Raw genomic sequence first — 16,618 nt, 5'->3', positions numbered from 1 at the left:
CAGATGGGGACCAGATTCACCAGGTCAACGTGAGCCCCAGGTGGTTCCCAGAGTCCCCGGGACTGGGAGAGGACCAGTTAAGGACCAGATTCACCAGGGCCAAGAGGCCCACGTGGGGACCTGAGTCACCAGGTATGGGTGAGGCCCAGGTGGCATCCCCACTCACCAGTCCAGGTGAGGCCATACTGCAGGCCAGAGTCACCAGATCCAGGTGAGGCCCTAGTGGGGACCTGTTTCACTAGGTAAATGTGAGTCTACAAGAACACCACAGTCACCAGGTCCAAGTGTTGTTCATGTGGGAACGAGAGTCACCAGGTCCAGGTGAGACCCTGGTGGGGACCACAGTCATCAGTTCCAGATTGAGGCCTAGTTGGGGGTCCAGAGTCATCAAGACCAGTTGAGGCCAAAGTGTGGAGTAAACTTATCATATCCAGGTGACGCCCAGGTGGGAAACAGATTAACCATGTCCCATTGATGCCAGGTGGGAAAAGAGTCACGAGGTCCAGACGAGGCCTAAGTGAGGAGTAGATTCACCAAGTCCTGTGAGGCCCAGTTGAGGACCACTTTCCCCAGGTCCAGTTGAGTCCCAGAGGGGGCCCAGAGTCACCACGTTCTGGTGATATCCAGGTGGGGACCAGAGTCACCACTTCAGGGTGAGGCCCACAGGGGGACGAGAATCACTAGGTCCAGGTGAGGCCCCGATGTGGAACTGAGAAACCAGGTCCCATGAAGCCCATATGAGGGGCTGAGTCACCAGGTCCAGGTGAGGTCCCTGTGGGAACCAGTCACCTCGTCCAGGTGAGGCCCAGGTGGGTCCACACTCACCAGGTCCAGGTGAGGCCCAGGTGGGGACGACAGTCACCAGGTCCAGATTGACGCCTAGGAGGGGGACCAGAGTCATCAGTACCATTTGAGACCCAAGTGTGGAGCAAAGTTATCATGTCCAGGTGAGGCTCAGGTGTGGAACAGAATATCCAGGTCATAATGGTCCCCAGGTGAGGACCAGAGTCACCAGATTGGTTGAGGTCCAGTTAGGATCAGAGTCACCAGTTCCAGGTGAGGCCAAGAAGGAGTCCACAGCAATCAGGTCCAGGTGGGGAACAAAGTCACCAGGACTGGGTGAGACCCAGATGGGGACCAGATTCACCAGGTCCAGGTGATTCCCAGGTGGTGACCAGAGTTACCAGTTCCGGCTGAGGACCAGGTAAGGACCAGATTCACCAGGTCCAAGTGAGGCCCAAGTGGGTACCTGTGTCCCCAGGTATGGGTGATGCACAGATGGCAACCACACTCACCAAGTCCAGGAGAGGCCATCCTTCGGGCCATGCATAGGAACCATGTCCCGATGATTCTCATGTAGCAACCAGATTTACCAGGTCCAGGTGAGGCCAACCTGCAGGCCATGAAGTGGAACCATGTCCCGATGATGCCCAGGTAGGGACCAGAGTCACCAGGTCCAAATGAGGCCCAGATCGAGCAAATTCACTAGGTCCAGGTGAGGCCCAGTTGAGGACCAGGGTCACCAGATCTGGTTGAGGCCCAGAGGGGTACCAGAATCACCTGGTCAAGGTGATATCCAGATGGGAATCAGAGTCACCAGGTCAGGGTGAGGCCCAGAGAGGTTCCAGAGTCATCATGTCCAGGTGAGGCTCAGGTGTGGAACAGACTCACCAGGTACCAATGATGCCCAGATGCGGACCAGAGTCACCAGATCTGGGTGACGCGCAGATAGGATCAGAGTCACCAGTTCCAGGTGAGGCAAAGAAAGAGTCCACAGCAATCAGCTCCAGGTGCGGAACAAAGTAAACAGGACTGGGTGAGGCCCAGATGGGGACAAGATTCACCTTGTCCAGGTGAGGCCCAGGTGATGACCAGAGACCCCAGGTTGGGAGAGGACCAGGTAAGGACCAGAATCACCAGGTCCAAGAGGCCGACATGGGGACCTGAGTCACCAGGTATGGGTGAGCCCCAGGTGGCAATCCCACTCACCAATTCCAGGTGAGGCCAACCTGCAGGCCATGTAGTAGAACCATGTCCGATGATGCCCAGGTAGGGACCAGAGTCACCAGGTCCAAATGAGGCCAAGATGGAGCATATTCTCTAAGTCCAGGTGAGTCCCAGTTGAGGACCAGAGTCACCAGATCTGGTTGAGGCCTAGAGGGGTACCAGAATCCCCTGGTCCAGGTTACATCCTAATGGGGACCAGAGTCACAAGGTCAGGGTGAGGCCCAGAGTGGTTCCAGACTCATCATGTCCAGGTGAGGCTCAGATGTGGAACAGAGTATCCAGGTCATAATGGTCCACAGGTTAAGACCAGATTCAGCAGATTTATGTGAGGCCCACTTAGGATCAGAGTAACTAGTTCCAGGTGAGGCCAAGAAGGAGTCCACAGCAATCAGGTCCAGGTGGGGAACAATGTCGCCAGGACTGGGGAGGCCCAGATGGGGACCAGATTCACAAGGTCCAGGAGATTCCCAGATGATGACCGGAGTTACCAGTTCCGGGTGAGGACCAGGTAAGGACCAGATTCACCAGGTCGAAGTGTGGCCCACGTGGGGACCCGTGTCACCAGGTATGGGTGAGACCCAGGTGGCAACCACACTCACCAGGTCCAGGTGAGGCCAACCTGCAGGCAATGCAGAGTAACCATGTTCCGATGATGCCCAGGTAGGGACCAGAGTTCCAGGTCCAAAGAGGCCCAGATGGATTATATTCACTACGTCCAGGTGAGGCCCAGGTGAGGACCAGAGTCACCAGATCTGGTTGAGGCCTAGAGGGGTACCAGAATCACCTGGTCTAGGTGAAATCCAGATGGGGACCAGAGTCACCATGTCAGGCTGAGGCCCAGAAGGGATCCAGAGTTATCATGTCCACGTAAGGCACACATGTGGAACAGAGAATCCAGGTCATAATTGTCCACAGGTGAGGACCAGAGTCACCAGGTCTGGGTGACGCGCAGACAGGATCAGAGTCACCAGTTCCAGGTGAGGCCAAGAAGGAGTCCACAGTAATCAGGTCCAGGTGGGGAACAAAGTCACCAGGACTGGGTGAGGCCCAGATGGGGACCAGATTCACCAGGTCCAGGAGAGGCGAGGTGGTGACCAGAGACCCCGGGTCTGGGAGAGTACCCGGTAAGGACCAGATTCACCAGGTCCACGAGGCCCACGTGTGGAACTGAGTCACAAGGTATGGGTGAGGCCCAGGTGGCAACCCCCCTCTCCAGTCCAGGTGAGGCCAACCTGCAGGCCAGAGTCACCAGATCCAGGTGAGTCCCTAGTGGGGACAGGAGTCACCAGGTAAATGTGAGTGTACAAGAAAACCACAGTCACCAGGTCCAGGTGTGGTTCATGTGGGAACGAGAGTCACCAGGTCCAGGTGAGACCCAGGTGGGGACCATAGTCACCAGGTCCAGATTGAGGCATAGGTGGGGGGACCAGAGTCATCAGGATCATTTGAGGCCAAAGTGTGGAGCAAAGTTATCATGTCCAGGTGATGTCCATGTGGGGAACAGAGTAACCATGTCCCATTGATGCCAAGTGAGAAAAGAGTCAGAAGGTACAGAAGAGGCCTAAATGAGGACTAGATTCACCATGTCGTGTTGACGTCCAGTTGAGCACCAGTGTCCCCAGCTCTGAGTGAGTCCCAGAGGGGGACCAGAGTCACCCGGTTCTGGTGATATCCAGGTGGGGACAAGACTCACCACGTCAGGGTGATGCCCAGAGGGGGACGAGAATCACTAGTTTCAGATGAGGCCCCGTTGTGCAACTGAGGAAAAAGGTCCCATAATGCCCAAATGAGGACCTGAGTTACCAGGTCCAGGTGATGTCCCTGTGGGAACCAGTCACCTCGTCAAGGTGAGGCCCAGGTGGGACCATAGTCACCAGGGCCAGGTGAGTCCCAAGTATATAAGAGAGTATCCAGGTCCCAAAGATGCCCAGGTAAGGACCAGAGTCAACAGTTCCAGGAGAGGCCCAAATATGGATCAGAGTCATTGTGTTCCAGGTGAGGCCAGATGGAGACCACAGGAACCAGGTCCAGGAGAGCCCCATATGGGAACCAGAGCCACCAGATCCAGGTGAGGTCCAGGTTGGACCACAGTCACAAGGTCCAGGTGAGGCACAGGTGGCAACAGGATTCACCAAGTCCAGGTGAGACCCATGTGGTGACCAGTCACCACATCCAGGTGCGGACCAGCGAAGGACCAGATTCACCAGGTCCATGTGAAGACCAATGGGTGAACAGAGTCACCACGTAAGGGTGAGGTCCAGAGGGGGAACCAGAGTAACCAGTTTAGTTTGAGGCCCAGAATGGGACCAGAGGTCCCGCGTCAAAATGAGGCCGAGGTGTGGAATAGAGTATCCAGGTCCCAATGATGCCTGGGTGAGGCCCAGAGTCACTAGGGCCATGCAGGCCCAGATGGGGAACAGAATCACTAGGTCCTGGTGAGGCATAGAATAAGACCACAGTCAGCAGTATCAGGTGAGCCCCTTGTGGGAACCAGAGCCACTCTATCCAGCTGAGTCCCATTCCATGTGAGGCCCACGTGAGGACCATATTCATCAGATCGAATTGAGGCAGAGCTGGGGACAAGAGTCACGAGGTCTCGTGCGGCCTAGGTGGGGCAAGATTCAGCAGTTCTGAGTTAGGTCAAAGTGGGGACGAGAGACACCAGGTCCAGGTGAGGCCCAGGTGAAGACCAGAGTTAATAGGTCCGGGTGGGTCACTGTTAGAGAACAGTGTAACCATATCCTGATGCTACCCAGGTGGGTACCAGAGACACCATGTCCTGGTGAGGCCCAGGTGGGATCAGAGTCATGAGGTCCAGTTGAAGTCTTGATGGGAACCACAGTCACCAGGTCAGGTGAGGCCATGCTTAGGATCACAGTATCAAGTTACAGGTGAGACCCAGGTGGAGCCAGAGTCACCTGGTACAGAAGAGGCCAAAGTCAGGACCAGAGTTTCTAGGATCAGGTCAGTCCCAGTGGGGAATAGAGTAACCATGTCCCGATGATGCCCAAGTAGAACCCGAGTCACCACGTCCAGATGAGGTGCAGGTGGGGAGCATATTCACTAGGTCCCGGTGAGGCCGAGTTGAGGACCAGATTCCCCCGGGCTAGTTTAGGCCTAGAGGGGTACCAGATTCACCTGGTCTAGGTGACATCCAGATGCGGACCAGAGTCACCATGTCAGGCTGTGGCCCAGAGGGGATCCAGAGTCATCATGTCCAGGTGAGGTAAGGTGTGGAACAGAGTATCCAGGTCATAATGGTCCACAGGTGAGGACCAGAGTCACCAGATCTGGGTGAGGCCCAGTTAGGATCAGAGTCACCAGTTCTAGGTGAGGCCAAGAAGGAGTCCACATCAATCAGGTCCAGGTAGGTAACAAAGTCACCAGGACTGGGTGAGGCCCAGATGGGGACCAGATTCACCAGGTCCAGGTGATTCCCAGGTGGTGACCAGAGTTACCAGTTCCGGGTGAGCACCAGGTAAGGAGCAGATTCACAAGGTCCAAGTGAGGCGCACGTGGGAACCTGAGTCACCAGGTATGGGTGAGGCCCAGGTGGCAACCCCACTCAACAGGTCCAGGGGAGGCCACCAGCAGGCCATGCAGAGGAACCATGTCCCGATGATGCCCAGGTAGAGACAGGACTTACCATGTCCAGGTGAGTCCAACCTGCAGGCCATGCTGTGGAACCATGTCCCGATGATGCCGAGGTAGGGACCAGAGTCACCAGGTGCAAATGAGGCCCAGATGGAGCATATTCACTAGGTCCAGGTGAGGCCCAGTTGAAGACCAGAGTCACCAGATCTGGTTGAGAACTATCGGGGTACAGAATCTCCTGGTCCAGGTGACATCCAGTTGGGGACCAGCCTCACCAAGTCAGGGTGAGTCCCAGAGAGGTTCCAGAGTCATCATGTCCAGGTGAGGCTCAGGTGTGGAACAGAGTCACCAGGTACCAATGATGCCCAGGTTAGGGTCAGAGTCACCAGGTCTGGGTGACGCGTAGATAGGATCAGAGTCACCTGTTCCAGGTGAGGCCAAGAAAGAGTCCACAGCAATGAGGTCCACGTGTGGAACGAAGTCACCATCACTGGGTGAGGCCCAGATGGGGACCAGATTCACCAGGTGCAGGTGAGGCCCAGGTGGAGACCAGAGTCCCCGGGTCTGGGAGAGGACCAGGTAAGGACCAGATTCTCCAGGTCCAAGATGCCCACGTGGGGACCTGAGTCACCAGGTATGTGTGAGGCCCACGTGGCCACCCCACTCAGCAGGTCCCGGTGAGGCCAACTGGCATGTCAGAGTCACCAGATCCACGTGAGGCCCTAGTGGGACCGGAGTCACCAGGTAAATATGAGTCTACAAGAACACCACAGTCACCAGGTCCAGGTGAGGTTCATGTGGGAACAAGAGTAACCAGGGCCAGGTGAGACCCAGGTGGGGACCACAGTCACCAGGTCCAGATTGAGGCCTAGGTGGGGGGACCAGAGTAATCAGTACCAGTTGAGGCCAAAGTGTGGAGCAAAGTTATCATGTCCAGGTGAGGCCCAGGTGGGGAACAGTGTAAACTTGTCCCATTGATGCCAGGTGGGAAAAGAGTCACAGGTCCAGACGAGGCCTGAGTGAGGAGTAGATTCACCAGGTCTTGTTGAGGCCCAGTTGAGTACCAGTGTCCCCAGCTCCGGGTGAGTCCCAGACGGGGACCAGAGTCACCCGGTTCTGGTAATATCCAGGTGGGGACCAGACTCACCACGTCAGGGTGAGGCCCAGAGTGGGACGAGAATCACTAGGTCCAGGTGAGGCCCCTATGTGGAACTGAGAAACCAGGTCCCATGATGCCCATATGAGGACCTGAGTCACCAGGACCAGGTGAGGTCCCTGTGGGAACCAGTCACCTCATCCAGGTGAGGCCAAGGTGGGACCTCAGTCACCAGGTCCAGGTGAGGCCCAGGTATATAAGAGAGTATCCAGGTCCCAATGATGTCCAGGTAAGGACCAGAGTCAACAGGTGCAGGAGAGGCACAAATATGTATCAGAGTCATTGAGTTCCAGGTGACGCCAGATGGAGATAACAGGAACCAGGTCCAGGAGAGCCCCATATGGGAACCAGAGCCACCAGATCCAGGTGAGGTCCAGGTGGGACCACAGTCACAAGGTCCAAGTGAGGCCCAGGTGGCAACAGGATTCACCAAGTCAGAAGAGGCCCAGGTGGCGACCAGTCATCAGATCCAGGTGCGGACCACCTAAGGACCAGATTCACCAGGCCCAAATGAAGCCCATGGGGTGACCAGAGTCACCAGGTAAGGGTGAGGCCCAGAGGGGGAACCAGAGTAACCAGTTTAGTTTGAGGCCCAGAATGGGACCAGAGGTCCCTGGTCAAAGTGAGGCCCAAGTGTGGAATAGAGTATCCAGGTCCCAATGATGCCTGGGTGAGGACCAGAGTCACTAGGGCCATGCAGGCCCAGATGGGGAACAGATTCATTAGGTCCTGATGAGGCATAGAATTAGACCACAGTCAGCAGTATCAGTGACCCCTTTTGGGAACCAGAGCCACTCTATCCAGCTGAGTCCCAGGTCCAGCTGAGTGCCAGGTCCATGTGAGGCCCACGAGAGGACCAGATTCATCAGGTCGAATTGAGGCATAGGTGGGGACAAGAGTCACCAGATCTGGATGCGGCCTAGGTTGGGGCAAGATTCAGCAGTTCTGAGTTAGGTTCAAGTGGGGACGAGAGACACCAGCTCCAGGTGAGGCCAAACTGAGGACCAGAGTCACCAGATCCAGGTGAGGACCATGTTGTAAAGAGAGTCACCAGGTCCAGGAGAGGTCCAGGTGAGGACCAGAGCCCACGGATCCAGGTAAGTCCAGGTGGGGACCTGAGTCAGCAGATCCAGGTGAAGCCCAGGTGGAGACCAGAGTCTCTAGGACCAGATGAGGCCCAGGTGAGGACAGGAGTTAACAGGTACACGTGAGGCCCCGGTGGGGATCAGAGGCAACAGGTCCATGTGAGGCCGGCTTGGGGACCATGGTCAACAGGTCTACTTGAGGCCCAGGTGTGGAACACAGTAAGCAGGTCCAGGTGAGTCCCCGGTGGTGACAAGAGTCACCACGTCCAGTTGAGGCCCAGGTCGGGACCAGGATCACCAGGTACAGGGGAGGACGTTGAAAGGACCAGAGTCAACAGTTGGAGGTTAGACGCCGGTGGCAACCAGGTCAGCAGGTCCAAGTCAGGCCAAAGTGGGGTTCACAGTCACTAGGCACGGTGAGACCCAGAGGGGGACCAGAGTCACCTGGTCCAGGTGACGTCCAGTTTTGGAACACAGACACCGGGTCCCAATTTTGCCCAGTTGAGGACCATGGTCAACAGGGCCAGGTGAGGCCCAGATGGGGACCGGAGTCCAAATATCCAGGTGAAGCCCAGGTGGGGACCACAGTCAGTAGATCAGGGGAGTCTCAGGTGCAGACCATAATCACCAGGTCCAAGTGAGGTGCAGGTGGCAACAACATTCCCCAGGACCCAGTGAGGCCCTGGCGGGGACCAGAGTCACAAGGTACATGAGAAGCTAGAAACACTGCAGCCACCAGGTCCACATGATGTCCATGTGGGCCGGAGAATCAGCAGTTACACGTGAGGACCAGGTGGGGATCCGACTCACCATGTCAAGTTGAGACCCAGGTGGGATCCAGTGTCACCATGTCCAGGTGTGGCCCAGGTGAAGACCAGAGTTAATAGGTCCGGCTGGGTCACTGTTAGTGAAGAGTGTAACCATATCCTGATGCTACCCAGGTGCGTACCGGAGACACCAGGTCCTGGTGAGGCCCATGTGGGACCAGAGACATGATGTCCAGGTAAGATCCCGATGGGAACCACAGTCACCAGGTCAGGTGAGACCATGCTTAGGATCAGAGTTACCAGTTACAGGTGAGGCCCAGGTGGAGCCAGAGTGACCTGGTACAGAAGAGGTCAAAGACAGGACCAGAGTTACTAGGAACAGGTCAGTCCCATTGGGGAATAGAGTAACCATGCCCCGATGATGCCCAGGTAGAACCCGAGTCACCACGTCCAGATGAGGCGCAGGTGGGGAGCATTTTCACTAGGTCCAGGTGAGGCCGAGTTGAGGACCAGAGTCACCAGGTCTGGTTGAGGTCGACAGGGGTCCCAGATTCACCTGGTCTAGGTGACATCCAGATGGGGACAAGAGTCACCATGTCAGAGTGAGGCACAGAGAGGATCCAGAGTCATCATGTCCAGGTGAGGCTCAGGTGTGGAACAGTGTATCCAGGTCATAGTGGTCCACAGGTGAGGAGCAGAGTCACCAGATCTGGGTGAGGCCCAGTTAGGATCAGACTCACCAGTTCCAGGTGAGGCCCAAAAGGAGTCCACAGCAATCAGGTCCAGGTGGTGAGCAAAGTCACCAGGACTGTGTGAGGCACAGATGGCGACCAGATTCTCCAGGTCCAGGGGATTCCCAGGTGGAGACCAGAATTACCAGATTCACCAGGTCCAAGAGGCCCAAGTGGGGACCTGAGTCACCAGGTATGGGTGAGGCCCAGGTGGCAACCCCACTCACAAGGTCCAGGTGAGGACAACCTACAGGCCAGAGTCACCAGATCCAGGTGAGGCCCTAGTGGGGACCAGAGTCACCAGGTAAATGTGAGTCTACAAGAACACCACAGTCACCAGGTCCTGGTGTGGTTCATGTGGGAACGAGAGTCCCCAGGTCCAGGGGAGACCCAGGTGGGGACCACAGTCACCAGATCCAGATTGAGGCCTAGGTGGGGGGACCAGAGTCATCAGGACAAGTTGATGCCAAAGTGTGGAGCAAAGTTATCATGACTAGGTGAGGCCCAGGTGGGGAAAAGAGTAACCATGTCCCATTGATGCCAGGTGGGAAAAGAGTCACAGGTCCAGACGAGGCCTAAGTGAGGAGTAGATTCACCAGGTCCTGTTGAGGCCCAGTTGAGGAGCAGTGTCCCCAGCTACGGGTGAGTCCCAGAGGGGGACCAGAGTCACACACTTCTGGTGATATCCAGGTGGGGAGCAGAGTCACCACGTCAGGGTGAGGCCCAGAGCGGGACGAGAATCACTAGGTCCAGGTGAGGCCCCGATGTGAAACTGAGAACCAGTTACCATGATGCCCATATGAGGACCTGAGTCACCAGGTCCAGGTGAGGTCGAGGTATATAAGAGAGTATCGAGGTCCCAATGATGCCCATGTAAGGACCAGAGTCAACAGGTCCAGGAGAGGACCAAATATGGATCAGAGTTATTGTGTTCCAGGTGAGGACAGAAGGAGACCACAGGAACCAGGTACAGGAGAGCCCCATATGGGAAACAGAGCCACCAGTTCCAGGTGAGTTCCAGGTGGGACCACAGTCACAAGGTCCAGGTGAGGCGCAGATGGCAAGAGGATTCACCAAGTCCAGGTGAGGCCCAGGAGGAGACCAGTCACCAGATCCAGGTGAGAACCAGCTAAGGACAAGATTCACCAGGCCCAAGTGAAGCCAAAGGGGTGACCAGAGTCACCAGGTTAGTGTGAGGCCCAGAGGGGGAACCAGAGTAACCAGTTTAGTTTGAGGCCCAGAATGGGACCATAGGTCCCTGGTCAGAGTGAAGCCCAGGTGTGGAATAGAGTATCCCGGTCACAATGATGCCTGGGTGAGGACCAGAGTCACTAGTGCCATGCAGGCCCAGATGGGGAACAGAATTACTAGGTCTTGGTGAGGCATAGAATAAAACCACAGTCACCAGAATCAGGTGAGCTCCATGTGGGAACAAGAGCCACTCTATCCAGCTGAGTAGCAGGTCCATGTGAGGCCCACGTGAGGACCAGATTCATCAGGTCGAATTGAGGCATAGCTGGGGACAAGAGGAACCAGGTCTGGGTGCGGCCTAGGTGGGGCAAGATTCAGCAGTGCTGAGGTAGGTCAGAGTGGGGACGAGAGACGCCAGGTCCAGGTGACGCCAAACTGAGGACCAGAGTCACCAGATGCAGGTCAGGTCCAGGTGGGGACCAGAGTCACCAAATCCAGGTGAAGTCCAGGTGGGGACCAGAGTCATCAGAACCAGGTGAAGCCCAGGTGGGGATCAGAGTCACTAGGTCCAGATGAGGCGAAGGTGAGGACCAGAGTTGCCAGGTACACGTGAAGCCCCGGTGGGGATCAGAGGCAAAAAGTCCATGTGAGGCCGGCTTGGGGACCATGGTCAACAGGTCTACTAGAGGCCCAGGTGCGGAACACAGTAAGCAGATCCAGGTGAGTTCCCGGGGGTGACAAGAGTCACCACGTCCAGGTGAGGCCCATGTGGGCACCAGGATCACCATGTCCAGGGGACGCTCTTGAAAGAACCAGAGTAAACATTTCGAAGTCAGGCGCAGGTGGCAACCAGGGTCAGCAGGTCCAAGTGAGGCCAAAGTGCGGTTCACAGTCATTAGGGCACGGTGAGAACCAGAGGGGGACCAGAGTCACCTGGTACAGGTGAGGCCCATTTGTGGAACACAGTCACCGGGCCCCAATTGTGCCCAGTTGAGGACCATGGTCAACAGGGCCAGGTGAGGCCCAGATGGGGAACGGAGTCCCCAAATCCAGGTGAAGACCAGGTGGGGACCACAGTCACCAGATCCAGGGTAGTCTCAGGTGCAGACCAGAATCACCAAGTCCAGGTGAGGTGCAAGTGGCAACCACACTCACCAGGTCCCGGTGAGGCCCTGGTGGGGACCAGCTTCACGAGGTAAATGAGAAGCTAGAAACACTGCAGCCACCAGGTCCACATGATGTCCATATGGGAACGAGGATCACCAGTTACAGGTGAGGACCAGGTGGGGATCCGACTCACCATGTCCAGATGAGACCCAGGTGGTAACCAGTGTCACCATGTCCTCGTGTGCCCCAGGTGAAGACCAGAGTTATTAGGTCCGCCTGGATGAGTGTTAGTGAACAGTGTAACCATATCCTGATGCTACCCAGGTGGGTACCAGAGACACCAGGTCCTGATGAGGCCCAGGTGTAACCGGAGACATGAGGTCCAAATGAGGTCCCGATGGGAACCACAGTCACCAGGTCAGGTGAGCCCATGCTTAGGATCAGAGTTACCAGGTACAGGTGAGGCCCAGGTGGAGCCAGAGTCACCTGGTACAGAAGAGGCCAAAGTCAGGATCAGAGTTACCAGGATCAGGTCAGTCCCAGTGGGTAATACAGTAACCATGTCCCAATGATGCCCAGGTAGAATCAGAGTCACCAGGTACAGCGAGGCGCAGGTGGGTAGAATATTCACTAGGTCCAAGTGAGGCCCAGATGAGGACCAGGTCACCAGGTCTAGTTGACGCCTAGAGGGGTACCAGATTCACCTGGTCTAGGGGACATCCAGATGGGGACCAGAGTCACCATGTCAGGGTGAGGCCCAGAGGGCATCCAGAGTCATCATGTCCAGGTGAGGTTCAGGTGTGGAAAAGAGTATCCAGGTCATAATGGTCCACAGGTGAGGACCAGAGTTACCAGATCTGGGTGAGGCCCAGTTAGGAGCAGAGTCACAAGTTCCAGGTGAGGCCAAGAAGGAGTCCACAGCAATCAGGTCCAGGTGAGGATCAAAGTCACCAGGAATGGGTGAGGCCCAGATGGGGACCAGATTCACGAGGTCCAGGTGATTCCCATTTTGTGACAAGGGTTACCAGTTCCGGGTGAGGACCAGGTAAGGACCAGATTCCCCAGGTCCAAGTGAGGCCCACGTGAGACCTGTGTCACCAGGTATGGGTGAGGCCCAGGTGGCAAGCCCACTCACCAGGTCTAGGTGAGGCCAACCTGCAGGCGATGCAGAGGAACCGTGTCCCGATGATGTCCAGGTAGGGACCAGAGGTACGAGGTCCAGGTGACGCCAACCTGCAGGCCATGCAGAGGAACCGTGTCCCGATGATGCCCAGGTAGGGACCAGAGTTACCAGGTCAAGAAGAGGCCAACCTGCAGACCATTATGTTGAACCAGGTCGCGATGTTGCCCACGTAGGGACCAGAGTCACCAGGTCCAAATGAGGCCCAGATGAAGCATATTCACTAGGTCCATGTGAGGCCCAGTTGAGGACCAGAGTCACCAGAAATGGTTGAGGCCTAGAGGGGTACCAGAATCACCTGGTCCAGGTGACATCCAGATGGGGACCAGAGTCCCTGATATTGAACAGTGTAACCATAACCTGATGCTACATAGATGGTTACCAGAGACACCAGGTCCTGGTGAGGCCCAAGAGGGACCCGAGACATGAGGTCCAGGTGAGGTCCCCATGGGAACCGCAGTCAGCAGGTCAGGTGAGACCATGCTTAGGATCAGAGTCACCAGTTACAGGTGAGGCACAGGTTGAGCCAGAGTCACCTGGTACAGAGGAGGCCAAAGTCAGGAAAAGAGTTACCAGGATCAGGTCAGTCCCAGTGGGGAATAGAGTAACCATGTCCCGATGATGCCCAGGAAGAACCAGAGTCACCAGGCCCATATGAGGCGCAGGTGGGAGCATATTCACTAGTTCCCGGTGATGCCAAGTTGAGGACAAGAGTCACCAGTTCTAGTTGAGGCGTAGAGGGGTCCAGATTCACCTGGTCTAGGTAAAATCCAGATGGGTCCAGAATCACCAAGTCAGGGTGAGGCCCAGGTGGTGACCAGATTTACCAGTTCCGGGTGAGTATAAGGTAAGGACCAGATTCACAAGGTCCAATCTAGGCCCACGTGGGGACCTTTGTCACCAGGTATGGGTGACGCCCAGGTGGCAACCGCACTCACCAGGTCCAGGTGAGGCCAACCTGCAGGCCATGTAGAGGAACCATGTCCCGATGATGCCCATGTAGGGACCAGAGTTACCAGGTCCAGGTGAGGCCAACCTGCAGGCCATGCAGTGGATCCATGTCCCGATGATGCCCAGGTAGGGAACAGAGTCACCAGGCCCAAATGAGGCCCAGATGGAGCATATTCACTAGGTCCAGGTGAGGCCCAGTTGAGGACTAGAGTCACCAGATCTGGGTGACGTGCAGATAGGATCAGAGCCACCAGTTCCAGGTAAGGCCAAGAAAGAGTCCACAGCAATCAGGACCAAGTGGGGAACTAAGTCACCAGGACTGGGTGAGGCCCAGATGGAGACCAGATTCACTCACCAGGTCCAGGTGAGGCCCAGGTGGTGACCGGAGTCCCCGGGTCTAGTAGAGGACCAGGTAAGGACCAGATTCACCAGGTCAAAGAGGCACACGTGGGGACCTGAGTCACCAGGTATGGGTGTGTCCCAGGTGGCAACCCCACTCACCAGGTCCAGGTGAGGCCAACCTGCAGACCAGAGTCACCAGATACACGTGAGGCCCTAGTGGGGACCAGAGTCACTAGATAAATGTGAGTCTACAAGAACACCACAGTCACCAGGTCCAGGTGTGGTTCATGTGGGAAAAAGAGTCACCAGGTCCAAGAGACCCAAGTGGGGACCACAGTTACCAGGTCAGCAGGTCCAGGAGAGGTCCAGGTGGGGACCAGAGTCCCCAGATCCAGGTGAAGTCCAGGTGGGGATCACAGTCACCAGATCCAGGTGAAGCCCAGGAGGGGACCAGAGTCAGTAGGTCCAGATGAGGCCCAGGTGAGGACCAGAGTTACCAGGTACACGTGAGGCGCTGGTAGGTATCAGAGGCAACAGGTCCATGTGAGGCAGGCTTGGGGACCATGGTCAAGAGTTCTACTTGAGGCCCAGTGTGGAACACTGTAACCAGGTCCAAGTGAGTCCCCGGTGGTGACAAGAGTCACCAGGTCCAGGTAAGGCCGAGGTGGGGACCAGGATCACCAGGTACAGGGGAGGCCCTTGAAAGAACCAGAGTCAACATTTCGAGGTCAGGCGCAGGTGACAACCAGGGTCAGCAGGTCCAAGTCAGGCCAAAGTGGGGTTCGCAGTCACTAGAGCACGGTGAGACCCAGAGGGGGACCAGAGTCACCTGGTCCAGGTGAGGTCCAGGTGTGGCACACAGTCACCGGGTCCCAATTTTGCCCAGTTGAGGACCATGGTCAACAGGGCCAGGTGAGGCCCAGATGGGAATCGGAGTGCCCAAATCCAGGTGAAGCCCAGATTGGGACCATAGTCACCAGATCCAGGGTAGTCTCAGATGCAGACCAGAATCACCAGTTCCAGGTGAGGTACAGGTGGCAACCACACTCACCAGGTCCCGGTGATGCCCTCGTGGGGACCAGAGTCACGAGGTACATGAGAATCTAGAAACACTGCAGCCACCGGGTCCACATGATGTCCATTTGGGAACGAGAATCACCAGTTAGAGGTGAGGACCCTGTGGGGATCCGACTCACCATGACCAGGTGAGACCCAGGTGGGAACCAGTGTCACCATGTCCAGGTGTGGCCCAGGTGAAGACCAGAGTTAATAGGTCGGGCTGGGTCACTGTTAGTGAACAGTGTAACCATATCCTGATGTTACCCAGGTGGGTACGAGAGACACCAAGTCCTGGTGAGGCCCAGGTGAGACCAGAGACATGAGGAGCAGGTGAGGTCCCATGGGCACCACAGACATCAGGTGAGGTGAGTCCATGCTTAGGATCAGATTCAACAGTTACAGGTGAAGCCCAGGTGGAGCCAGATCACCTGGTACAGAAGAGCCAAAAGTCAGGACCAGAGTTACCAGGATCAGGTCAGTCCCAGTGGGGAATAGAGTAACCATGACCCGATGATGCCCAGGTAGAACCAGAGTCACCAGGTCCAGATGAGGCGCAGGTGGGGAGCATATTCACTAGGTCCCGGTGAGGTCCAGTTGAGGACCAGTGTCACCAAGTCTAGTTGAGGCCCAGAGGGGTACCAGATTCACCTGGTCTTGGTGACATCCAGATGGGGACCAGAGTCTTCAGGTCAGGGTGAGGCCCAGAGTGGTTCCAGAGTCAACATGTGCAGGTGAGGCTCAGGTGTGGAACAGAGTCACCAGGTACCAATGATGCCCAGGTGAGGACCAGAGTCACCATGACTGGGTGCGCGCAGATATGATCTCAGTCACCAGTTCCAGGTGAGGCCAAGAAACAGTCCAAAGCAATCAGGTCCAGGTGGGGAACAAAGTCACCAGGACTGGGTGAGGCCCAGATGGGGACCAGATTCACCAGGTCCAGGTGAGCCCAGGTGGTGACCAGTGTCCCCAGCTCCGGGTGGGTCCCAGAGGGGGACCAGAGTCACACGGTTCCGGTGATATCCAGGTGGGGACCAGAGTCACCACGTCAGGGTGATCCCAGAGGGGGACGAGAATCACTAGCTCCAGGTGAGGTCCCGATGTGGAACTGAAACCAATCCCATGATACCCATATGAGGACCTGAGTCAGCAGGTCAAGGTGAGGTCCCTGTGGGAACCAGTCATCTCGTCCAGGTGAGGCCCAGGTGGGACCACTGTCACCAGGTCCAGGTGAGGCCCAGGTATATAAGAGCGTATCCAGGTCGCAATGATGCCCAGGTAAGGACCAGAGTCAACAGTCCAGGAGAGGCCCAAATATGGACCAGAGTCATTTTGTTCCAGGTGATGCCTGATGGAGACCACAGGAATCAGGTCCAGGAGAGCCCCATATGGGAAGCAGAGCCACCAGATCCAGGTGAGGTCCTGGTGGGACCAACGTCACAAGGTCCAGG

Source organism: Canis lupus, chromosome 29, assembly GCF_048164855.1.
Source record: "Canis lupus baileyi chromosome 29, mCanLup2.hap1, whole genome shotgun sequence".
Lineage (NCBI taxonomy): Eukaryota > Metazoa > Chordata > Mammalia > Carnivora > Canidae > Canis > Canis lupus.
Note: the sequence above shows the minus strand (reverse complement) of the source record.